This window comes from Adiantum capillus-veneris, chromosome 1 (assembly GCF_014529385.1).
Source record: "Adiantum capillus-veneris isolate H3 chromosome 1, ASM1452938v2, whole genome shotgun sequence".
NCBI classification, from domain to species: domain Eukaryota; kingdom Viridiplantae; phylum Streptophyta; class Polypodiopsida; order Polypodiales; family Pteridaceae; genus Adiantum; species Adiantum capillus-veneris.
Genome location: NC_140931.1, coordinates 32,450,480 through 32,475,273, shown reverse-complemented (window position 1 = coordinate 32,475,273; position 24,794 = coordinate 32,450,480). Strand labels below are relative to the sequence as shown.

Sequence of the window (24,794 nt, the reverse complement as noted above, 5' to 3'; positions counted from 1 at the left end):
CTAACAACAACACGTTTCATTCGTCTACAAGGAAGGCGCCATTGATCGTAGGGGGTATTAGAAAGGTTCCACCAATTCTGAGCACCAAGGACAAAATTTTGAAGCAGATCACTATACACAAGATTTGGACACTTCTTTTACCAAGGTAAAGAAGGCTTTGCAGAAGTCTCAAACGCGGTATAAGAAGGCATTGGACAAGCATCGATGCGCCTTGCAATTGAAGGAAGATGATTGGGTGATACTCCGGTTTGAGAAAGCACGCCTACGGAAGCGGAAGAGTAAGGAGAGGAAAGATAAGTTGACAAGACGATATTTGGTCAAGTTCACAAGTTATTCTGCTCTTGATGCCAAGTGGATAAAGGAGGAAGACTTAGCATATACTCCTCAGATATTAGAGCTTTACCTTGAAGCTTTTGGTATCACACCGACTATTCCAAAAGTTATCAATGAATCGACAGGTTGAAGCTGGTTAAGTGTGGGTTGCACAAGAGGGGAGTCACTCCACTCCTTCGTCATAGATTACCTCGATGGGAATAAAGTCACTGATTTCTTTTCAGATTTCAAGGATACTGACGGGCTGACAGTATTCTGTTGAATGACTTTATCTAAAGATAGGGAGTCACCCCACTCCTTTGCCACGAGTTACCTCGATGGGAATAAGTCACTGATTTCTTTTGGAATTTAGGAATATTGACAGGCTGACACAATCTTGTTGAATGCTTCGCAAAGGTACAACTCCTCGAGGGTCCAACTCTTTGGGAGACTCTACATCCAGATGCCCTTTGAGCAGTGGCCCTAAGGGCCCTTATGAACGTACAAGGGATGCCCAAAAGCAGAGCCCTAATAGCACTTGATTCAAAAGCTCTTACACCCAAAAGCATGTGTAAAACTACCAATTATGTAGCAAGAGCAAAACACGGGATTCCATACAGTTTTGTCACGTCAACAACAACCTGGAATTTGCGAAACTTTCAACCAACCCTTACGCTTTGCTTTATTAGGGTTTAGGCTCCTCTGTCATAATCTCCAAGTTGACAAGGGTTAGTGTTTTTAACTCTAACCCAATGGTTCTCTCAGCCACACTTAGATCTTCTTGTCCTCTCAACCAGTTCCTTCCAATTAGGCACCTGCCACAAAATGATGACGTGCCATGTGAAAGACGAGGTTCGCAAACCCAAGTTGGGTGAGATTGAGCAACAATGTGTGAGCATGCCGGTCGAATGTAGACAAAGAGAGAGAGGGAGCGTGGGTTCTGTGCGCTAGTGCAAGGAGGAGCTCATGATTTTGTTTAAGTCAACAAAGCCGTAAAAATGATAAGGTTTTGAGACCTTTTTATTAAATTGGGCCATTTCGTCACTTAGACAATGTGAACACTTTAAAACTAGGTTAAGTGGCCAGAGGCCAATAAATGAAGTATAATGCTTGTACACACCCAAAATACTACTTCAAAAAAATGTACAGAAAAAATGTATGTGAAGCTCTTGATTAGAGCTGCACAGTGGAAACGGTCGAGAGGAGATCTCAAGCGACGTCTAGGTATTTCCCCCAACAACACAAGAGCAAAAAGAACACGAAGGGTAGTAATTTTCACAATAGGAGAAAACACCTCCATCAATGCCTGCCTTCTACGCATATCCTTTGGCAACAAGCCTAGCTTTGTACTTGGGTTTGCCATTAACAGTTTTGATTTTGTACACCCCCTTGTTAGGAATGGCTATCCTACCTTTGGGTAATTTAACAAAATCCCAAGTATTATTGGCATGCCATTAAATACAACATCTCAGCTGCGTGTAACTCTTTTAAGTTGAGGTAGCCAGACTCTATAGCCCATTTCTCCTTCATCTCTATATCCCATGAAGATTCCTTTCATGGACTTAGCATCAAGCTTACTTCTCAACTCACGCTTTACATGCACAAATGCCTCACAACCAAAAATGTGTAGGTCATATGAAGCGGGTTTGCCAGACCAAACCTCTTGAAGGATGCAAGCTTTCAACGCAATGTGGGGTGAACAATTGCAAACATGAACTACAATTTTAAGCGCCTCTCCTCAAGATCCTTAAGAGAGATTAGCGATGGACAACATGCATCGGACCCTCTCACACAGCGTCCTGTAATATCTCTCAACCACACCATCAGACGAAGGACTATAAACAACTGTTAGCTCCCTCTTGACCCTCATGACAAAACTTAACAAAATCGGCAGATGTGAACTCACCCCCATTGTCTGTACACAAGCAATTCAACTTCCTACCTATTCAGGTAGTCACAAATGCAAGAAAAATTCTTCAAAGAAGCAAACGTGTCACTTTTAATTTTGAGCAAATAAACCCATAATTTTTAGAGAAATCATCAACAAAAGAAACAAAATGTGCAGCACCACCCATAATTTTCCACACAAAATATCATCTATGCTAGCCAGTTCCTCAATTACAACATTGGAGGTTACATTGACCTTCTCCAACCATCAATACATCTGTCTTGCCATCCTTTTCCTTCTTGTCCCCCGCATTCGTTTTCCTTTCTTGCTCTTTCTTAAAGTACCTACAATCTAGCTTCTGATGGCCTTTCCGACCACATTGATAACAAGTGACATCAAATTGCTTTCCTGTGCTAACCAATTAGCCTCACCACTTGCCTTTCGTCTAACTTTCTCATTGAGAATAGAACCCCTTACTCCATCAAAGGTAAGATTTAGATTATTAGACAATGAGACCACTAGGGCCTCCCAAGAGTCGGACAAGGTCATAAACAAGAAAATGGCCTTTAACTTATCATCAAAAGGGGGCAAAGCAAAATCCTGTAGCTAGAAAAGAATACCTGTAAAAGCACCAATGTGCTCGGCTGCAAATTTTGTAATATCCAATTGTATGCCCATCAATTTACGCATCAAGTACACCCGGTTTACTGACGTCGTGTGTTCATAAGTTGCCTTGAGCTATATCCACACAACATAGACAGTGTCAAGAAAATTAAGGTCTACCAAAATTTCATCCGAAACATCCATCTTTACATACGCAATAGCCTTCTTGTTTAGATTAAGCCACGCCTCATCCGTCATAGCTATGGGCTTTGCATTTTGGAGTGCACCATCACAATCTTTTAAGAAAAGGATGCCTTGCGTTCTCTCTTCCCATAAATCAAATCCAGTGCCATCGAATCTCTTAATTTCGAAGAAATTCTTCACGTCTAAAGAGAAGGAGGTCATTGTATCACTTTTGCGCACCAAAAGCAAAAATTGAGTTTTTGTAAAAAAAATCACAAACTAATAATTGCTTAAATATCATTGATTTTTGCACTTTTTTTGTAAAACAAGTGTCACAAAGGTAATACAACACTTTTAGAAGCTCCCCTTCGAATTTTGTAAAAAATTGAAAAGAAAAACGAAATTTATTAATTTTTGAATTTTTTTGCAAAAAAAGTTAACAGCTGAATTTTTTGAATTTCTCAACCAAACTTTTTTCGATTTTCACAATTTCAAGATGCAAACCACAAATTTATACATGGGGCAACTATGTGCACCAAGATCATACCAACCAAGGAACGGGACGAGATGTTTAATACGTGGTATACAATACGCGTACTAGATGTATTTTTGAGAATCAAAAATAAAATATGTCAACCATTTTAGATATGATACTTTAATAAGGACAAATGAAGCAAGTCACGCACCTACTCAATGACTCTTAATGTTTAACCATTGCTGAAATTTGTCCAAAATTGGACCAAACACACCTATTGTTTACAAATTTCCAACAATTTCCACAATTCTCTTGCATAAAAAACATGCTTCCACCCAAGAGTGAAGCATACTCACATGTGCAATTTATGAAGTGCACTTGTGAAAAAAAGAAATTGAGTTGGAGAGGAAACTTGCTTGCCGGAGAGTCTTCCCACAATGAAAGCTTCCTAAAACGAGCGAGAAGACTTCTCAAGGGCGTGGGGCTGAAATACTTAGCTGTTCGCGACGAACTCCTCCCGAAGAATTTGAACGAGGCTCTGATACTAGTTGAAAGAGGAGGTTTGCGAACCCAGTTTGGGTGAGATTTGAGCAGTGATACGCGTGCACGTCGAATGGAGAGAGAGAGAGAGAGAGAGAGAGAGAGAGAGAGAGAGAGAGAGAGAGAGAGAGAATGGGTTCTATGCGCTATGCTGGGAGGAGCTCACGATTTTATTCAAGTCCAAAACCGTAAAAATGATGAGGCTTTGGAACCTTTTATTAAAATGGGTCATTTGGCCACTCAATAATGTGAACACTTTAAAAATAGTCCAAGTGGAAAGGCCAATAAATGAAGTAAAATGCATGTACATGCCAAAATAGTGGGCGAAAAAAATATTTAAAAAAACATGTCTATGAAGCTCTTAATCAAGTTGTACAGTGAAAACGGGGCAGTTTGGGCATTTACCCCCAACAGCATGGCCTAAAGGACAGGCTACCCGAGTGGCCCAATTTTAAGGGAACTCGATTAAAAGTTGTATCAACTTATGATACTCCAACGGAGGGGCCTAAAACCTTGAAAATAAAGCATGGGAGCCAAAAATTGCATAAACAAGTGATAACGTGGCAGGATGTACGAACTGCCAATGCGATTTGCGCTCACATTAGCTGATGTGGCATGCGTACATACGGATAGCCCTTGGAGGGCGTTAGCTTTTGGCTACCAAATGCTTTTAGACTATTGCTTTTCATGTAACTGCTTTTAACCAAGCCAAGGGCCTTTATAAGTGTGCCAGGGCCTTCTCCTCTGGCAGATTAGCTTGGGAGCACTATAATCAGCCAGTACACAATAGAGGGCGGTACTAATTCAATTACTTGTTAACTTTACACAGAGCATTGGGAAGAAAAGAGAGCACAAATGCGTTTAGCGACTAGATCGTCACTGCGCACACAAAGACCAACACCCTGTAGGCCCCAAAGACTAGCACCCCTTTCCGTATTTCTTTATTCAATTGAAAATAGACGATCCGAACACTTAGATCAAACTCTCACCAAGCTGTCCAAACCTGTCAAGGGCTGAAATCACAGATTTCCGGCCTGATTTCAGCAGCATAACGACACAAAAACCCCTGCAGGTAAAAAATACACCTCTAGGATGGAAGCTTTCCGGTGAGCTGTAGTCGAAATTCAGCATGCTGCAATTAACTGTTCGGCCACTGACAGGTGCCCAAACTCCTGTATGACCACCCCAAGGCCTCCCCGAGCCTTCCCTGATGTTAATTTGCATTTTAGGTGTCACGTGCGCACTTCACTTGCGCTACGTGGACATCTTCTGCTAGAGTCTAGCATGAGTCATTAGCTTAAGACTGAGCCTGGCACTTTGTAAGCCTCTAGCAAGACGTGCATGCCCAAGCCGGTTATAGTTGCATACCCTACAACCAGCCCGTAGGGCGGAAGACTTTGACTTTCACCCGAAACTTTACTTTAGACTTAAGGACACAAAGAAACTTTGCAAATAAAAACCTGTAACGGGAATTGACACTTCAAACACACATGGCTCGGAAGCTAGAGCGCTACCAAGCAGACGCCGACACCCAAAAGGCCCCAAAGACTGGCGCCCCTTTCGGTATGTCTTTATCGTATTCACAGAGGGAATAAGACCTATGATCTCCTACGAACTGTCCCGCATAATCCAGGCTGAAAATGACCTGTTCTGGCCCGATTTCGGCAACATAACCTTATTAGGAGGCTTCACAGACAGTATCCCCACGCAACAAGTGACTTTCCCAACGCATACGTGCACTTTGCAAAACCTGGCGAGAATCTGTAGCACGCTGAATTCTCTGTTTTCTGCCCTGAAAATGCGCCAGATGACCCGCACAGCAGTCCCCGCGCGTCCCCAGACATCCTGGGGGTATTACAGACCGTTTAGGGCCTAAACCCTAAACCTGCAAAAATACACAGCAGGCTGTATTTCCCTGTTTCGGGCTCCGTTTCGCAAGCCGGTCGCATCCATAGCAAATCCTCGAGCTCTCGCACCTATAGGGATACTTGCCCTTTGAATCGGACAAGATTTCTCGCGTGAAATCTCTCCGAATTCACCTGTACCTGCGAGGGATTAGCAACTAGCTAATCCAGTACCTGTGCAAAAGGCTCTTGCCTCAGCAACCGCGCATGAACCCACACAACTATACATACAAATGAAAAGCCCTCGAGCAAGGCATCACGTTTCTATATTCAAAAGGGGAGAGAGGCGCGTGAGAGAAGAATCATCACACAACATAGTGCAAGGGAGAAGGCAAGCTTTCTATTAAAGCTTCAACACCTGCACTAACTACTCACACACACTGTAAGTTACACACACACACACACACAGAGGCAATCCTCAAGTGGATTTTGTGCAAATTCCAAGCTGAGGTGGCAAAATTTGACTTTCTGCAAGCTCTGGTGCTGACAATTGTCCAATTTGCCTCTTTAGAGTTAATTCCTAGTACCCACCAACTTATAAGTGTAGCAAGGGGGCCTAAATGACTTTGAACTGAGCCTAGACACCCTTTTAGTGCTCGGATTCCAAGTGTCGACTTGCTCGACCATCTCGTGGCGACCCGCCCTTCTCAACTACGGGCGAAACTCTCGATCGTCGACCGTTTCACACTGGCCACACAATGTCTAGCCATTTATGACTTCAAAAAGAGGGTCCCAAAAATTAAATAAAAATCATCATAAAGAAACCAACAACTAAGATTAGCAGTTGCCACGTCCTCGTGTCAATAATTAGAAAGGCCACGTCCTTGTGACATACCCCCCTCTTGAAATCACAAACGTCCTCGATTACATGCCATTGATGATCTTGTGTTGTTAGCACGCTTTTATCATCGCATGTACCCACAAGAAAGGTCATAACACATAGATACAAATGACTTAATGAAACCTTCCTACTTTTTCATTTCCATCTATGATAGAAGTGAGCATAATACCTTTAACACTTGAAGAACGATGCACACTTCTATGGCACTGAATCCATATGTACATTTGATGTGCTATCTCCATCATTACCCCTCCTTTGCACACGTTGGGTTGTGGCATACGTAGGCTATAACCCAAAGGCCTCAAGGTAGAGCTGCAATACATTTGGTCACTCTGACAGTTCAAGCTCTTTCATCCATTTTGCATCCATAGGTGGATAATTTTTGAACTTCACCAAATAGTGTCTTGCAACTTGTCCCTTTACTATTCTTTCTTTATGTGCCAAAATCTCCTCAGGTACCAAGATCTCATCAAGTTCATCGACTTCTAACTAATCCTGGCATATCTTCTGGCGCATCAACCACAAAGGGTCTTAGAAGACTCACATGAAACGCATTATGAATCCTTCAAGAGTCAGGCAATTTCAGCCTATAAGCAACATCGCCGATCTCATCAAGCACTTGAAAAGGCCCATAGTAACACATGTTGAGCGTCCGAAACAACCTTTCCTTGCCCTTCACCTTGCCTTTTCAAACCGTAAAAGTACTCAATCACCAGTTGAAAACAGTAATTCATGACGGTGACGATCAGCAACCCTTTTCTCCTTTGCTTAAGTCTTCTCCAAGGCAACTTTGGTTTTCTTATACATTTCATCCATGTTTTCAACATATCGATCTGCCTCAAAGATCTTCTCCTTTGTGTGCAAAATGAGAGGAACCTTTTTGCCATCTTCAACAATCTCAAAAGGTACCTTGCCTGTAAACAAATGCACCGTATTGTTGTACGCATACTCAAGCATAGACAAATATTGTTTCCACTTGCCCTTATTATCTGACACAACATTTCAGCAGATCCAAGACAATAGAATTAGCCTCTTCTGACTATCCATATGTTTGTTGATGAAACGAAGACAAGAACTAGAGCGTAGTGCCCATGTTCTCAAACAATCCTCTCCAAAACATACTTGTCATGCAATAATCACGATCACTAATAATCGATTGTGGCATACCATGGTGCTTAAACACATTGTACGTGAACAACCGTGCCATCTGGTTAGATTTTATCTTCTTCCTGGCAAGAATAAAATGGGCCTACTTGCTGAACTTGCAAATAACGGTCCATATATCATCATTCCCTGTCTCGACTTTCTTGGAAGATCAAGGATAAAATCCATAGCAATGCTTTCCATGTTGGAATTAGGGTAGCAGGAAAACACACAGCTTGGAGAAGACGAAGGAAGCTCAAGGCACACAACAGAGTGTGTATTACTTAGTGTGCAAATGGAAAGATAGATAGCCCTAGAATGATGGGCATATATACAATGCACGAGGGAAAAAACCTCCTAGTGAGGGAAAAAATGCCCCGACGGTCCTAAGTGTGTTCACACATAACTACCACATGTATATGGTAACAAATCTCCCCTAGAGTGATGCGGTGAACGAGAGCTAGCACATAGAGTAAAGGGAAGTGCCATGCCCTGAAGACATGATCAGTCCACAAAGGGGAGTAAGCCCAAAGCTTTGCGGAAAGCTTCGAACTTCTCACGAGACAATGCCTTTGTGAAAAGATCTGCAAGGTTGTCCTGTGTTGGCAATGATCCCCCCTTGGGATAAAACAAGCCAAGATGTAAAGTGCCACTCAGGTAGCGAAAAATCCTCTTGACAACCTGCCAATGCTTAGACCCTACGCTATGCATAAATCTGCTACCTGTGAGACTGCAAACTGCATATCCAGCCTCGTGTTGCATACATAAATGAGGAATCCAACAGTAGTTTGGTAAAGAGTGACATCTGCAGGATCACCAGCATCATGAAGACCCAATTTCAAACCTGTTTCCATGGGAGTGGCAATAGGTTTGCAATCCTCAAGTCCAAACTTACATAGCAGTCTCTCTATGTAACTTTTCTGACACAAGGCAATAACACCATCACACTACTTAAATTGTATACCCAAGTAATGATGCAACAGCCCCAAATCGTTCATCTTGAAAGTAGCATTCAAATCAGCCTTAAATTCAGTAATATGTCTCTCATTTGGTCCAGTGATCAGCAAATCATCCACGTAAAGAACCACAATGAAGTACATCACCCTCACGCTTTACAGACAATAATTTCTGTTGGATCGTTACAAAAGCCTCGTATGACCAAATTAGAGTCAGCTTTCTCATACCAAGCACGAGGAGATTGCTTCAACCCATACAAAGCTTACATTTGCACACCTTATCCTCTTGTCCTTTCTTGACAAAACCGCGAGGCTGCGTTACATAAACTTCCTCAAATATGTCACCATTCAAGAAAGCAATAACAATGTCTGATTGATGTACATCCCAACCAAAATGAGCTGCCAATGCACATAGAAAACGCACAGTAGTCATACGACAAGTGGGAGTAAAAGTCTCTTCATAATCTATGCCTTTTTGCTGTGCATAACCCTTTGCAACAAGTCGCGCCTTATAGCGATCAATCTCACCATCCAGCTTGCGTTTCAACTTGAAAACCCAATTTGTACCAATGGCCTTTTTGCCAGGAGGCAAATCGCATAAAGTCCATATGTCATTTTCTATAAGTGCATCATATTCTGAATGTCGAGAAACCTTTGGTTATATTCGTCCATGGTTTCGGTGGCAAGCATTTTCAAGTTGCCCCACTCTGCCAAAATCCGGACTTCAAACATCGAAGTCATGTAACTACGTGCAAAAACTGTCTTGAAAGCTTGCCAGGTCCTTGGAGCATGTTGTTGTGTCGCGATTGAACTCCACCATTGCATAGCATTATCTTTAAGAAATCTCACTGCTCGAGAAATCTTGGATTCTTCTGTATAGTTCCCCAAAGCATAGATGTTGTCGAATTGCTGTAGGAACTGCAATGCTTTCTTGCAATCTTTCACCCCGGAAAAAGTAAAAAATTTGACTGTCGTGCCACCATCTTTGAAATCTTTCGGTTGGTTAGGTACATATCCTGGGTATGGATAATAAGGGTATCCATATGGGCTCCAACCATTGTAGCCTGGCGGCGATGGTGGTGGAGGTGGGGGCAATGGCAGTGGCAAAGACAGTTGCACTGGATCAGGATCAGATGGCTGCACCATATTCCTGAAGACTCCTTTGGTTGGAACATATGGCTGAGAAGGTTGTCGGTTGGAAGCTCTCGTACTTTCTGGTGCCGAGGAGGAGATACCACCTGGGGCATCAGAGGGGGTAACATGTAGTTCAAAAATTGTTGAAAACTTTGCAGCATCGGAAAATTCTGCTGAGGATGCAGCGAAAGAATGTCGTGAAGCTCATTGAGCAGAAACTGCAAATATTATGTTGAATCCATGAATTCCAAGTATTGGGTTCTTAATGGCTTATGCCCTGTAAGACACGACGATGAAGACGGGAGCGCGCCCGATGCGCGATGAAGTAAGGGTGGGAGTGGTTGATAAGTCCGGGTTGGAGGGCGAAAATAACTCAACTAAAATTCCAAAAAGCTATGTTTGCTCTTTTGTAGGACCGGTATGCTTTTAGAAAAGCACAAAGTATGCTTGTTTGCTAAAACGGTCAACTATGGTCACTGTCACAAGACGGGCACCACGTGCCAATAGAAAAGAACAAACTGGACAGACTTTTAGCACTTCAATAAAAGCAGAACTGAGCGAGAGATGACACGCGACACGGAGTGGCAGAATTCCACCCCAGAGAGTATTGGCCCCAAACCTTGGCGCCCCTTTCGCTATTTCTTTATATTGCATCAACACAGTACAAGCCGATACTCCAGACTCTGCACCTTCTCCAGGAAGCATGCCAGAGAATGAGCCCTAACCTCATATTTAAAGACCCTTGGCCTAAAAAGCAATTACAGTGAAAAGCCTTTAAAACTCAAAAGCTTTACAGTGAAAAGCCTTTAAAACTCAAAAGCTTCTAGTCCAAAAAGCAATGCCAAAAGCTGCCAGTGTAAAATCCGGAATTCCGTACAGCTGCCACGTCAACAGTCAGCGCAAAACACAGAAATCCGTACAACATGCCACGTTATCAGTCAACGTGATTTTTGAAAATATGCCACGTCGTCAGCCAGCTTCGCAGTTTCTAGTCCTGCTTTACTTTAATTCTTTATGTCACTTCAGGCCCCATCAAACGGGGTCCCAATAAGTTGGAAGGACTTCTTCTTCTTCTGCTACTTGTTCTTCTTAGGGTTTAGGCCCCTCGGCCGGCATCTGTAAGTTGGCTCCATTCTTTAGGCTTTGACACGTCCAGCAATTTGTGACAAGTATCTTGTTGTCGACATCATTGTCATCGACATAGACCCCTCAGTACCTCGTCCTCGGCATAGCCTCCATCAGTCCCTCGTCGTCGACATCATCGTCCTCGACATAGACCCATCAGTACCTCGACGTTGACATCATCATCGGCGGCATAAAACCATTAGTACCTCGTCGTCGACATCATCGTCGTCGACATAGACTCAGCAGTACCCGTCGTCGTAATCATCGTTGTCGGCATAGACCCTCTCAATACCTCACTACTCAGCATCAGTAACATCAATACCCATTAGCATTAGCATCTCAGCATTTAGCCATTGTATGAGCATTGTGCAAGAATAAAGAAAGTACTTCCTCTGGCAACAGAGCAAGGGGGCCCTTGAGGGTTTAGGACCCGACATTCGGTGTCGTCTCTCTCTCTCTCTCTCTCTCTCTCTCTCTCTCTCTCTCTCTCTCTCTCTCTCTCTCAGTTCACTTTAGTTCTTTCAAGTGAAGTAAAGTAACCTTGTGTTTGTGTGCGGAGTACTAGATCTGAGCTAAACCCTCAAAACACTTCTGTTGCACCAAACATTAGGTGTGAAACCCTAAACCTGTAGAAAAACACAGAAGGCTGTAATTCTCTATTTTGGATCGTTAAGAGCGGAGCAAACACATAATTTTTCACTTCTTAAAAAAAGCTTCTCATGACCCATCTTTATTCTTGTGCTTGCGTCTTCACGCGTATTCATTTTTCCAGTTAGGATTTTCTTGTCAGACCAATGGAATATTTTCTTTCCGATGTTCTCTCCACCTATCACATGATGCATCAGAAATATCCCCTTCCCGGACTCTCCCACCGAACTAACGGTACAACCCCTTCGCGATGCATAATGTCGCCCATCATATGACACATAAAAGTTGTTCGTTCCTGATGGTTTTTATCAATTCCAGTAGATCTATGGTTCCTAAAATTAACGCTTAAGTGCACACATTTAAAAACCTAATTTCAATAAATAGAAACTACTTAGAAAAACAAGAAAATAGTCCATTTAGAAACATACAGTGTCAACAGCAGGTCGACAACTGTGCTCGACAGATGCTACACTACTCCAAGGATCCCAAATACGCGAAATTTTTGGCAAAGCATCCACTTGACAAGGTTGCACTCGCGATGGAGTGCCGCCATCCGTTCACCTCTCAAGTTGGCTTTAAAAGAGAAACCTACAGCGGTACCAAGACAAAGGGTGTACTCAGAGGATGAATTTGATAAAGCTGTATAGCGACGAGTCAGTAGACTCGTGAAGACCAACAGGCAGTCATGGAAAAAGAGTTGAGCAACGGACTATCCAGGCTACTTGGGTCGAAAATCCATCTTTGAGGCCGCCAGTAAACCAAAGAAGCGTATTCGCTTCGCGGATGATCCCAATTTATCCTCGTCCTCTTCTAATAACACGAAGAGTTCCTCTTCCTCTGACTCGAGTGATGAGGGAGAAAAGATAAAAAGTGGAGAAAGACTCAGAAAAACAACAAAGGCAAGAAGAAGGCAAAAAAGCGAAGGTACAAAGAGCGACGTCATATCTTAAAGGGAATGCCCAGACATGGTGGTCGCCTTGCTGTTGCGCAAGGAAGCACGTTGCCTTGTTGTTACGTAGGGAAGCACCGACGACGTGCTTGCACTTTAAACAATTTTCACCTCTTTGTGGCTCACTCAGGAATACGAATAAGATGTGATCACCACTTGGAATCATCTGAGGATAACCGAGGAAGACACACTAGATGTTTACTGTCAGAGATTTTGCAATACTTTCCTAGCTATTTCTTCCTTCAAGAAAATCACCTTCAAGCAACAAGTTGAGCGGTTCTGGTGTGGACTCCCCAAAGAGATACGGAGTTATTGTTTGTAGAAGAGGTCCAAGTGCATGGGACATGCCAAACAAGGTTTTGCTATACATGCAGACACTCACCTATAGACAGACTTGTGGCAATAAGGACCGACGATAACAAGAAAAGGAAAAAGAAATTTTCAGGCCCTAGATTGTCAGCAGAGTAGCGCGCCGAGTACTACAAAGAGGGCAAATGCTATTGATGCGGGGAACAAGGACATGTGCTTGCCAAGTGCCCCAACAAAGCGTCCAATGATCAGGCAGAGAACAAGCCACAGAGTTGCAAAGAGAGAGAGAAGCGAGCAAAGAAAGGCAAGACAAAGGCAGGACTCTTACCAAGTTTTTAAGAAAGCTGAAGGTGTTTGTTTCTTTGAAGGCTTACTAAGAGAATTACCTCCTCAACGACCTAAAGATCACACAATTGATTTGATTCCCGGCAGCACACCACCGAACCAGCCACCTTAGCGAGTCAACAAAGCCCAAAATGAGAAAATTATGAGCCTAGTGAAAGAGCTTTTAAAAAAGGGTCTAGTTCAACCCAATACATCACCTTACTAGTCACTGGTGTTGTTAGTATTGAAGAAAGGTGGACCTTGGAGAATCTACATTGATTACAGAGCTCTCAACAAAATCACCATCAAGAATAGGTTTCCAATGCCCAAGATCGATAATGTACTGGACAAGTTGCAAGGTTCTACATGCTTTAGCAGAATAGACTTAAAAAGTGGTTATTATTAGATCACAATCGCTCCGGACATGTCACAAAACGGGAGCGTACACGAGCACTTAGAAAATCTGAAAATTATAATACTTTGCAAACATGAGAGAAGGGAGAAGATCGACACAGTATTGGGGACCAGATGATGGGCTGGTCCCCCCCCCGTTAAGAGTATTCTTTTATTCAGGGAGAATTCGTATACAAGCACGAGAACCCGAGGAAACCCCTCCGTTCTGTAATCTTAGACCCGAAGGTCATGCTTTCCCGTAAAGGGCTTGGGCACAAGGCCGTTCCTTCCCATAAGGGACTTAGGCGTGAAGCCGTACTTTCCCGTAAGGGACTTAGGCGTGAAGCCGTACTTTCCCGTAAGTGACTTAGGCGTGAAGCCGTACTTCCCATGAAGGGCCTTCTCGTAAGACGGGAGATTCCTACAAAACAAACCACACAAACACGCGACAACAATTCGTATGGCAAATCCACAATAGATACCTGTCGCTCTTACGCGGGAAAAAGCGACTTCCGTGCTTCGTAGTCTCACGATCTCTTGCAGCAGAGTCTTCTCTTGCTGACGTTGGTACCCCCTTTGAGTGAGGGCATGTGGTGCTTTTATAGCTCCCTGGCCACGGCACGAATAGCTGCTCGCGTAGAGATCGCGATTTTTTTTTATTTTATTTTTTTTGCGTTGTTCTACCCGAAATAGGGAGAGAGAATTCGCTGGCTGGTTTTGTTGCTTTATCTTCTAAGTGGCTGCCCACTTATTAAGTGGGCGGCCGGCATATTTTAAAATTGGTCTGAACCTGCCCAAAAACTCAATAAAACCTTATAAGTTAAAACCAATGCATTTCACAACACTTCCCAGGCGTCCCTGGATGCAACCACATGCACGAATGCAATGCAAACATAGATTCCTCGCGGGAAAGCGTCTGCCTTCCTGCGATTGTTCCTGCTTTTCGTAAAAAGCTTCATTGAATCCATCTTTATTCTTGTGCTTGCGTTCTTACGCGTATTTTCTTACTCAGTTCGGATTTCCTCCTTAGCCTACGGGATGCCCCCTTACTGATGCACCCGTCACCCATCATGTGACGCATCAGGGGCACTCGTAACCCGGCCCTTTTCCACCGAACGTACGGAAACTCCTTCGCGATGTTTACCGTCACCCATCAAATGACACATTAGAGTTGTCCGTTCCTGATGGCAGTTCCTGTAGCTACAATCTTTTAACAGTTCTTAGTGCACATAATAAAATATCCTAAAAAAGAAATTAATCATTAAAAATAAGAAAATAGTCCAATTAGCAACATCCCTCTGGCTTCTAAACAGTTGACCTCAACTGTAGTGCTTGGACATATACCCCCAGTATCTCGGGATAAGCTGCTAATTCCTCCTGCGTCATCCATTGAGCATCTAGATTCGAATAGTTCTTAAACTTAACCAAATACTTCCATGTTATCTTCCCGGATTTGAGAGACCGCTCCTAATGACTTACTATCTGCTCCGGTTGGAGTATTTCTTCTGTTTCCTCAACCTCAGGAGGTTCCTCAGCACTAGGCTGGCTTGGAGGCGGTCCCACATACGGCCGGAGTAAACTGACATGGAAAGCATTATGGATCTTCCAATTAAGCGGTAGCTCTATTCGAAAGGTGACATCATTCACTCGCTCAGTGATCTTAAACGGCCCATAGTAACGGGTAGAAAGTTTTACCACCTTCCCCTTATGAGACACTTGTTTCTTAAGTCTTGCCTTCTCAAACTTGAGTAAGACTAACTGTCCGACTGTTAAGTCTAGATTCCTTATGTGCTTGTCTGCAGCTTTCTTATGCTTTTCCTGAGAGCGTAGAATAGCTCTCCTAACTTGCCCGTAGGCGGTGTCCAAATCCCGAACAAACTCATCTACTGCAAAGATCTTATCCTTAGTTAAAAGGATGGGTGGAAGCAAAGGCTTACCATAGAGAATCTCAAAAGGTGCTTTCCCCGTCGATGAGTGTATGGTATTGTTATACGCATACTCGACAAGAGGCAGATATTTCTCCCAGTCAGATTGCCGGTCTGACACATAAGCTTTTAACATATCCAATACTGTGGAATTGGCTATCTCACTTTGCCCGTCCGTTTGAGGATGGTAGGCAGATGAAAAATTCAGCTTTGTACCAAGATTATCCATCAAGGCACGCCAAAAATTTCCTGTCATGCGAGGATCTCGATCGCTCACAATAGACTTAGGCATTCCATGATGCTTAAAGATCTGTGCTAGAAAGACCCTAGCCATATGATCAGCTTTGATCGTTTTCTTGACTGGTATAAAGTGTGCTTGCTTGCTAAACCGGTCCACAATGGTCCAGATCGCGTCATTTCCAGTCTGAGTTCTAGGGAGGTCCATGATGAAGTCCATGGCAATACTTTCCCAAGGTTCATTAGGCACAGGCAATGGTTGTAGCAACCCAGGCGTCTTATGCCGATCATACTTCACTTTTTGGCAAACCAAGCATTCCCTGACATACTTATCAATGTCTGCTTTAAGGCTAGGCCAAAAGAAATATCTTTCCATTGCTAAGGTCGTAGGAAGAATACCCCGATGACCCGCATAAGGCGAAGCGTGTGCTTCATCCATGATCTTCTTTCTTAATGGTTCCGCCACACATATGGCCTGATGGTGGTAGAGATAACCGTCCCGAATGGAATAGGGAAACTCATTCTCTCCACGATGTAGCTTTTCCCAAATGGTGGAGAAGTCTGGATCATTCGGATACAAATCCGGTAGTGCTTCTAATTCTTGGTGATACACCGAAGTGATAGCGTTCACCCTTGGCCGCCTAGACAATGCGTCTGCAACCACATTCTTACTCCCAGCCGTGTGAAGGATCTTGAAGTGAAACATAGACAAAAAGTTTGCCCATCTCATCTACTTCTCAGATAGTTTCCTTTGCGTAAGAAAATACCGCAAACTCTGGTGATCAGTCTTGATCACAAAATCCGCTCCTAGAAGATAGTGCTTCCAGTTGGATAAGGCGTGAATCACAGCCGTGAGTTCCTTTTCGTAGATTGATGCATGCAACTCTACATCCTTAAGCCGTCTGCTTTCGTAGGCCACTGCATGGCCTTCTTGGTTTAACACTGCTCCGATGCAATCGCTTGATGCATCGCAGTGAACCTCAAATGGTTTTCTTAAGTCGGGCACTATCAAAATAGGCCCATGGCTTAGCAAGTACTTGAGCCGATCAAAAGCTCCTTGTTGTCTCGATCCCCATCTAAAAGGAATCTTCTTCTTTGTCAAATCATGAAGTGGTCCTGCTACATGAGCAAATCCTCAGACAAACCTTCGATAATATGAACATAATCCCAGAAAGCTACGTACATCATGTACCGTAGTGGGAATAGGCCAATCTTCTACCACTCGGATCTTGGCAGGATCCATACTCACTTGATTGTGAGAGACTATATGGCCGAGATAGTGTATCTCTGAGAGAAAGAACTCGCTCTTCTTTGCATTCACATGCAACTCATGCTTTCGCAATTCTTGAAACACTAAGTCTAAGTGCTTCCGATGTTCCTCTTCTGACTTAGAGAAGATGAGTATGTCGTCAAAGAATACTCCCGTAAAAGCTCGATACGGGCTGAAAATGCGGTCCATCATGCGATTGAATGTCGCAGGAACATTGGTCAAGCCGAAAGGCATTACCAAAAATTCATATAGTCCAAAGGTTGTGCGGAAAGCAGTCTTATGGACATCCTCAGGGGTGATCCGTATCTGATGATACCCACTCTTTAAGTCTATGTGACTAAAGACACTTGCACCCTGCAACTTATCAAGTATATCATCAATCCGAGGGATCAGAAAGCGATTCTTGATTGTGATCTTGTTTAAAGACCGATAGTCTATGCACATTCAAAACGTGCCATCTTTCTTCTGTACCAATAGAACTGGAGAGCAGTAGGGTGAAGCACTTGGCCGTACTAACCCTTTCTCTAGAAGCTCGTTGACTTGCTTCAAAATTTCCTCTTGCTAAGCAAGAATCACCGATAAGGGGGTTGATTGGGAGGCGAGCTACCCGGTATGAGATCTGTGCGGTGATCTTCCGGGCGTACCGGAGGGAGTTCATCAGGAGTGTTTCCTTGAACATCTGGAATTGAGTTCGAGCTTGGTGGTGCGGGTTCCTTCCTTGCTTTCTCTTGCCTCGTAGAGGCTTGTTCTTGCCGTTGCTGCTTTAGCGGGCATTCCGGTTTCATATGTCCTCTCTCGCCACAGTAGAAGCATCTTCCTTCCTCTCTGAAAGTTTGAAGTTGAGTAGGAGAAAGATACTTAGTTCGCTTGCCAGTGCCCTCTGGCTTCTTAGAGTGATCATCATCCCTCGATGGAGGACGTTTTCTTCCTTGGCCCCCTTGGTCATCGTAGACCCCTCTTTGTCTTGCACGGTAAGTGCTATGCTCCATCTTTCTGGGCGTCCCAGTTGAGTGCAAATCCTCAGCAATGATTGCTGACTCCATCATTCTCTGAAGAGTATCATACGGATACACCTTCATACTCTTTCGAAGCTGCGGTTGGAGACCCGCTTCGAACTTTCTTTTCTTTTCCTCGTCGGCAATCTTCATGAAGGGAGTGACCTTCAGAAGAACCGACCAATACTTGTCCACATAAGTCGTTACTCTTTCATGTTCCTTCTGGGCAAGCCAGTCCCATTCCTTCCGTATGTCCTGCTCGAAGTCAGGTGGAAGAAATTGTTCATAAAATTCAGATTTGAAGCTCTCCCAAGTTCTGGCTTGAGAACCTTTCAGAATCTTGGCTACCCACCAATTACTTGCCGTTTCCTTGAGGTGCATCCCCACATGGCGTAATTTGGATCTTTCAGTGAAGTGCCCATTGGTAAAGGCGACTTCAAACTGTCTGATGAAGGACAGTGCTTTGGAGATGTCTCTCCGTCCATTGTAGGTTTCGAACTTGATGTCTTTGTCGCCCGATTTGAAGACTCTCATGCGATGTTGAGACTTGCGACCATGCTTCTTAAATCGAGGCTTATCTTTAGGTTGATGAAGAGTAGTAGTAGTAGCGGCTTCCTCCTTCTGACGAGATGATCGAGAAGTAGAAGTATAATCAGGAGAGTAAGATGGAGATGAGATAGAGATGTCCTTGCTCTCGTCTAGCAAAGAGAGCGCTTTTTCCTGGCCTTTCCTTGGAGTAGGCCGTTCATTACGATCCGAAGATCCTTTGTGCACCTCGGTACGTTCTTCTTCTCTTGCCTCCTGTGGTCTCAAGCCAACAGTGTTGTCTGGATGCTTGACTGCATCAGTTCCATTCGTTTTCTTCATTCCGCCATAAAGCTTTTGGACGTCTGGCAACAGTAAAATTTGTTGCAACTCCGCAAGCTGAGCTTGCACTTGTTGAAGCTCCTCTTCAACGCTTCTCCCTTGGCTCGACATGGTTCTTCCCAGAATCGTCCTTCTTTGAAGAGAGGAGTCCGAGCTCTGATACCACTGTCACAAAACGGAAGCGTACACGAGCACTTGGAAAATCTGAAAATTATAATACTTTGCAAACATGAGAGAAGGGAGAAGATCGACACGGTATTGGGGACCAAAAGATGGGCTAGTCCCCCCCCGTTAAGAGTATTCTTTTATTCAGGGAGAATTCGTATACAAGCACGAGAACCCGAGGAAACCCCTCCGTTCTGTAATCTTAGACCCGAAAGTCATGCTTTCCCGTTAAGGGCTTGGGCACAAGGCCGTTCCTTCCCGTAAGGGACTTAGGCGTGAAGCCGTACTTTCCCGTAAGTGACTTAGACGTGAAGCCGTACTTCCCGTGAAGGGCCTTCCAGTAAGACGGGAGATTCCTGCAAAACAAACCACACAAACACGTGACAACAATTCGTATGGCGAATCCACAATAGATACCTGTCGCTCTTGCGCGGGAAAAAGCGACTTCCGTGCTTCGTAGTCTCGCGATCTCTTGCGGCAGAGTCTTCTCTTGCTGACGTTGGTACCCCCTTTGAGTGAGGGCATGTGGTGCTTTTATAGCTCCCTGGCCACGGCACGAATAGCTGCTCGCGTAGAGATCGCGGGTTTTTTTTTTTTTTTTTTTTTTGCGTTGTTCTACCCGAAATAGGGAGAGAGAATTCGCTGGCTGGTTTTGTTGCTTTATCTTCTAAGTGGCTGCCCACTTATTAAGTGGGCGGCCGGCATATTTTAAAATTGGTCTGAACCTGCCCAAAAACTCAATAAAACCTTATAAGTTAAAACCAATGCATTTCACAACACTTCCCAGGCGTCCCTGGATGCAACCACATGCACGAATGCAATGCAAACATAGATTCCTCGCGGGAAAGCGTCTGCCTTCCCGCGATTGTTCCTGCTTTTCGTAAAAAGCTTCATTGAATCCATCTTTATTCTTGTGCTTGCGTTCTTACGCGTATTTTCTTACTCAGTTCGGATTTCCTCCTTAGCCTACGGGATGCCCCCTTACTGATGCACCCGTCACCCATCATGTGACGCATCAGGGGCACTCGTAACCCGGCCCTTTCCACCAAACGTACGGAAACTCCTTCGCGATGTTTACCGTCACCCATCAAATGACACATCAAAGTTGTCCGTTCCTGATGGCAGTTCCTGTAGCTACAATCTTTTAACAGTTTTTAGTGCACATAATAAAATATCCTAAAAAAGAAATTAATCATTAAAAATAAGAAAATAGTCCAATTAGCAACAAGACATGTATACAAGACCATGTTCAGGACGCCCTTTGATTGTACGAGTATTTGGTGATACCTTTTGGTTTTGCTGCAAGACCATCCTCGCCATTTTCCTCTACTTGTCCCGCATCCTCATCTTCTTTCACATTGCTTCCGCTTCCATGTTCTCGTAGTCTTCCTCGGAGTTATGTACTGTTGTGTCCATGGTCCATTGTTGTAAAGATAGGATTGGACTCTCTATATATAAAAAATTGACTTGGCTCCCTAGTACCACTATAACAAACAACTTGACAAGTCACTAGCAAGGCGGTGAAACAAACACCACCACCATAAATTGAACCAAAGCAACAAACACTTGAACTTGAAAGAAAAGCGGAGACAAGAAACAGTGGCAGAGTTTTCCACTCAGATACAATAGTCCCTAAGGACTCCTTGTGTTACTTCAATATTGATCTTCACAAATACAACTGCCAAGGAGAGCATCTTTGCATTTGCAAACTAGCACTTAATTCAAGAGGCTCCCCTAAGGCCTCATATTTAAAGGCACATGGCCTCAAAAGCAAATATTATCAAAAGCTGGAGCCAAAAGCCTTGGAAAGTCGATACTTTCAACAACTGAGTTAAAAAACTGCCCTGTAACCAACTGCCACACACCCCTTCGTAAAGGCTTCCACGTTGATAGCCCACAATTGCACCCCATTTCACGCGTGACTGGGTTCAAGACTTGGATCCTCCATTGTGGTCCAGCTCTGGCTCGGTTTCTACACCTCTTTCAGTAAGGTCACATAGTGCCACGTCATCAGTTCATGAGAAGAGAAGGGGGAGGGGGGGGGGGGAGGAGAGAGAGAGAGAGAGAGATAGCCAAGCGCAATAACTTACTAAATTTGAAGAATATACGTTCATAAGTTCAAAATAGTCGGAACTCACGAATTATAAGAGGGGATAAAACACACATAAAACTACAAAAGCAAGGGACACAAGAAAACGAGGAAAAAAAAAAAACTAAATCATTTTATTTGCTACTTAACAAAACTAGATAAAACAAACCATTATTTACTTTAAAATGTTTTTAGAAAAGGCATATGCAAAATAAGTTGAGGCAGCTTACTTGGTTAAAACTTGAAACAAGTACTCAACTTAGGCTAAAAAGGATAAGACATCTCAAAGACTTAATCTTAGAAATCAGACTCCACACACTTCTAAAGGAATGAATTCTTAAGTCCTAATGTAAGCTTAAAACTAGAAATGAATACTACTACAAACCTGCAAAGAAGAGACTGAAAATAACCAAAGAAGTACAAAGATCCAAACTTGACGATAACTTCGTTGCTTGTCCAAATAGGAAAAATAAGATTATCACCTTTATCATGCATAACTTGGACAACAGATATGACATCCCTACTCACGTCATCAGTGTCCAAGAGTAGACGCAGGTTTGTATAAAACCAATGAGCTGAGTTTCTATCACCCTCCTAAGGTGATTGGCATACTCAGCCGTAATAAAGGCTAGCATTTGTCAAGCTAGAGAAAAAATATTCGAAGCGCTAGAGATCAAAACATCAAAATAGTGACTTACTAAGTCAAACAATAAGTGGGCTTTTCAACTCCCCACTTTTATTGAATTTACTACTGATCATCTTGAACATTCCATGGGAAAAAACATTGAAAATAAACTTGCTACAATGCAAAAATGAACAAATGTTTTTCATGATTCTTTTGAATGAGTATCCTTTCTCAACCAATAAAGAAATAAGATGGCATGACTGAACAACAAAAGTAGACTTAATAGAACACAGACGAGAAAATCTAAATAGTTGAGAGCAAATGACACCATACTTAGCTAAAAAGAGAAATGTTCAAAGAAATATGAGGCAAACGGATGATATTTCGATTAGCTAAAGAAGAAATGATCGAAGAAATGTGAGGCATACGGATTATATATACTAACTCTGGAGAATACCCATACAACTGGACAATGAAAATGAGAGGTCCTTTATACCAATGGATGTCACCGTGTACCCCAGAGCACCATAAAATGGGGGCACCCCAGGGCTAACATGCGGTAATAAATCTACACCATCAAAATAATAACAAGTCGCATAAAAAGCTAATAAAAGAGCCACCTCAATGAAAAATATGATGTCAGCTGAAATGCTAGTAAAAATGGAGAAAATGGTATAAAAATGCATATGCAAGGCCATTGTGGCCATACAACCATGTGCAACTTAGAATGCCACCATCAGATGATGACATATCTCCAATATCTTCCTATGATTATCCCTTTCACATTGTATCTAAAATAGAATCTTCGGCCTTATTTTTATTTCACCAAGTATCAATAGAATTGGCCAAATATATCATTAAAACTAATTCTTGTTACCGCCAAAAAACAGCTTGATTTGATTGAGCACATATTTACAATCCTTTTGGTTAAGCAAAGAAAATCTACTTTGCAACCTACATGCTGAACGGTGTCGACCTCTCTCTCTAGATGGTCCGCTTTATGGATATAACCTTCTTTTACTAACATTCTTGTGTTTAAAAACCAATAATCTCAACTTAGAGTGAAACAAAATAAATAAAGAATATGTGTTCTAAACTCAGGTTTCTGCCCTTAGGGAAGTTGCCTTTCTATAGTCATCTTGCAACCATACCCAAGAGCAACTACCAAAGTGACAAAAGCAATCACAACTTCTTTGCCTAAAAAGGATGTTCATTATGCACCACATATATCTGAGAGAGAAAGAGAGGGGGGGAGGAGGGGGGGGGGGGGGGGGGGGGGGGGGGGGGGGGGGATATATTAGCATAACACAATTAGCATCCAATGTTTTGCATACATTTTCCTAAAATTCATTCAGTTTATCACCCTATATAGAGAAAAATGTAAGCTACTTCTTTAGTAGACAAGTAATTTATCGACGCTTGCTAATCTGTGCCTTTCCTGTGATGGTTGAGATTGACTGTTATCCTCCAAAATAGTCTTTTGACATGGGACTATCATACAAAGAATTTACAATATCATTCCAATCATCATTTCTTGCTTACGAGAGAAGTTCTGAGCTTCCAAGAAAAATTACTCATGTAAAATTTCCACCATATGTACTGCCACATGGTTGCTTGAGCTTGTATAAAAGTTACAGAGGTGATTAGGAGCTTCTAACAAACCAAGCCACTATTAACAGACAAAACACACAACAAGCCTGTCCATGTAGTTTTTTACAATCCAATTCCAACATTCAATCTCCTCTCTCTCCCTGTGGGATGTTCTTATGACGCTAATATGTTCTCTTCTTCTTCACACTCACACATAGCACACACTTACACATACATAGACGCACACACTCTTGACATAACTGCACTCAAAACACTGACACGGACTTCCGTGCACACATATAATACAGCAAAAACAACAGCAACAGCAAATTACACAATCACAACCACTAAAGAGCACCACATTATGACACACAGACACTCACAAACACTGACATGGAAATCCTCTTGTCTCATTCCAGCTTAATGTCATGTAACTGTTAAAACAGAAACAATATGGGTGTACGCGCCTACAGATCACAGAGGAAGCCGGGAGACAAAAGAGAAAATGGAAAATTGTGTGTGTGTGTGTGTGTGTGTGTGTGTGTGTGTGTGAGAGAGAGAGAGAGAGAGAGAGAGAGAGAGAGAGAGAGAGAGAAGTGCGGGCACTTACTAGCTAGTAGAGGGCGAGAGAGCGCCCATCTGTGAACTACCTCCTAGAATCCATCGCTGGAAAATTTCACATCTCAAAGTTTAACCTGGGGCATTTGGGCAAATACGAAAGTGACCTCATGAATGAGTCAAAATGACCGTATGCTCATTGCTATTCTTCCGGTTCCGGATGCGCTCCCTTGACCGTATGCTGACTGCACACATTGTTATTTGCCTCCCCTCTAACCTTTAATTGAAGGGCCAAAGGCGCTACGGAGGGCCCTCGGAATGTGGAGTGTGTGTTCCATGGCTATTAGCTACACGAGTGAGACTCCTATAGTGGCTGCCTACAGCATCAACAGAGTATCAACATATGAATATCGTTCTCATCAAAGTACACAAAGATAGACCCGACAATAGAGTTGTTGGAGGCCCACTACTTGCTAGAGGACTACTTGTTGCATGAACGTGAATAGTGCTATGAGAAGTTCGATCATCACTGGTTGGGGTAGATCTTGCAGAAGATGTTGGAGTGCTTGAACTACAATCCACATTATGAGAAGTTTGGGCAGTAAGCAGAGATCCACTTGTCCCTAAAAGCTATCGAGATGAGGCATGCACCTCATGCGTACCTCACTAGCGGTGCCCAGGGCCTGGATGGTCGATCGCTCGTGTTGGTCCACTCCTCATCTCTCACCTATTCGCTCTCCTTTGTT

At 43.2% G+C, this 24,794-nt stretch overlaps 1 protein-coding gene across 4 annotated transcripts in view; it reads right to left on the bottom strand.

The window, feature by feature from the left end:
* LOC147464515 (uncharacterized) overlaps window positions 1-24,277 on the bottom strand; it is a 40,388-nt gene extending 16,111 nt beyond the window's left edge. The window contains exons 1-3 of one of the 4 annotated variants that reach the window (XM_086515350.1): window positions 24,101-24,275; window positions 3,018-3,189; window positions 2,821-2,938 (exon numbers count right to left, since the gene is read on the bottom strand). The gene's annotated coding sequence lies outside the window, so the exon portion shown is untranslated. Of the gene's footprint in view, window positions 1-2,820; window positions 2,939-3,017; window positions 3,190-20,473; window positions 20,671-24,100 lie in introns of all 4 variants that reach the window. The other 3 variants (XM_086515357.1, XM_086515343.1, XM_086515347.1) reach the window with 3 other exon arrangements.
* Window positions 24,278-24,794: the final 517 nt, after the last annotated feature.